Genomic DNA, 2,210 nt, shown 5'->3' on the forward strand with positions numbered 1-2,210 from the left:
AAGAATTTCTCGCTCGCCCGGCGAAAGCAACACGCCGCGAACGGACTTGGATGAATTTCTCGCTCGCCCGGCGAAAGCAACACGCCGCGAACGGACTTGGAAGAATTTGTCGCTCGCCCGGCGAAAGCAACACGCCGCGAGCGAACTTGGAAAAAGCGGCTTGTGCGGCCGGAGGTGTCGCCCGCCTACGAAAGCAACACGCCGCGATCGGACTTGGGGTACGGGCGGCGCGTGTTGCCGGAGGTGTCGCCCGCCAACGAAAGCAACACGCCTGCGATCGGACTTGGGTTACGGGCGGCGCGTGCCGCCGGAGGTGTCGCCCGCCAACGAAAGCAACACGCCGCAATCGGACTTGGAAGAATTTCTCGCTCGCCGGCGAGAGCAACGCGCCGCGAGCGAACTTGCGCCTGTTCCCGAGTTCTCGCTTGTACCGCTAACGAGCGAGCTAAATGAGATTAATTAAATGAGGACGCATCGGAAAGTTTATTCGTGCAAACACTCCGGCTTCGCTTATCGGCATCCTGCCTGCATTCGTCCACGTATCGGTCGTAGAATCTCGAAGATTGTGCATCCGACGAGTGGTAGCCGGGAATTAGCAGATATCGTAATAATCGTGTCGCGCGGTCGTGCGGAGCGTCGAAAAGTACGAAACCTTTGTCCGAAACGTATTTCCGTATCGTAGCATTATCTCCTCGTAGCGGCGCTACTCGCCGTCAAGTGCCCCGGAGGTACCGCCGGCGGGCGACGGACTTGGTGAAATCATTCGGTCGTCCGGAGGTGTCGCCCGTCCCGGAGGTGCCGTCCGTCCCCAAGTTGACGCCGGCCGTTATGTGGTGCCGCACGTATAATCACGCCCGTAACGAGCCGTCTCGGTTGCCGCGCGCGTGATTTCGCATCGGGCGAGTGTTCCGTACCGTAATCGCGGTCACCGCAGCTTGCGTGTTGCGTATCATCCGTAATAATTCGAAATATATGTCTCCGACACGTGGGTTTGAGAGACACGTTTCGAGTTAGTAATCGGACAGCGCCCTCATGTCGAGCGAGCGCCGAATAGTAAGTAACTTTCGTCCGAAACGTTTTTACGTAGCTCTCCTCGTTGCGGCGCCGTAAATCGTCGTTAAGTGTTCCGGAGGTACCGCCGGCGGTCGTCTGACTTCGAGAGATCATTCGGTCGTCCGGAGGTGCCGCCCGTCCCGAAGGTGTCGCCGGTCGGCCGTGGTTCCCGGAGGTGTCGCCCGGCCCGGAGGTGTCGCCGGTCGGCCGTGATTCCCGGAGGTGTCGCCCGGCCCGGAGGTGCCGCCGGTCGGCCGTGGTTCCCGGAGGTGTCGCCCGGCCCGGAGGTGTCGCCGGTCGGCCGTGGTTCCCGGAGGTGTCGCCCGGCCCGGAGGTGCCGCCCGACCCGGAGGTGCCGCCCGGCCCGGAGGTGCCGCCCGGCCCGGAGGTACCGTCGGTGCTTATACCTTATTGTCCCGGCATTTCGTTTGTTTCCTTCTTAATTAATGCTAATTATCGTTGTTTGACATTCGCCATACGGCTATCGTGATAATATTTTATCGTACAATAGGACTTTTCGATCGTTCGCTCTCCGCGACAATGTCTCGATTGAACGCGCCTTTCGGCGCTCGCGCTCGCATACGGCCGTGCGTAGGACCGTGCGTCGCCGACCGCCTGGCCGGCCGGTTGGGTACTATAAGAGATACGTCGCGCTCGGCGCGTCGAACGAGTCGAGCGAGTCCGGACGAGTCGTAAACGTACTTTCTCGAGTCTCTCGCCACTCCGGCGTGTTTCGACCGCTCTCCGTACCGTCGCCGACCGCTTGGCCGGTCGGTTGGGTACTATAAGAGGTAGGAGAGATTAATATTGTACGTGTCGCGCTCTCGACGTTGACAAACGAAGAATCGCCCGAACGGGTCGAGAACGGATTTTGTCGAGTCGCGACTCTGACACGGAGAGAACATTTATATAAAATGTTTGATTTGGAAACCACGAATATATAAAATAATATACGATCGTCGCAGAACGCGCCGCCGCCAAGTCTTCTCATGCTTGGAGGTTGCGTGTCTCGCGAGAACGTACGTTCGACTCTCGCGTCGTCTCGTATTCCTCTTCGCCGGGGATTACGGTGCGGCTCTTCTCGTTCGTCGCCGAACGCGCGCAAAATTAACGCACACTTATTTATTACGAGCACAGCATTGCCACGAGTCGGTGTC

This window comes from Nylanderia fulva, unplaced genomic scaffold (genome assembly GCF_048542155.1).
Source record: "Nylanderia fulva isolate GAGA-0341 unplaced genomic scaffold, ASM4854215v1 Scaffold227, whole genome shotgun sequence".
NCBI classification, from domain to species: Eukaryota; Metazoa; Arthropoda; class Insecta; order Hymenoptera; family Formicidae; genus Nylanderia; species Nylanderia fulva.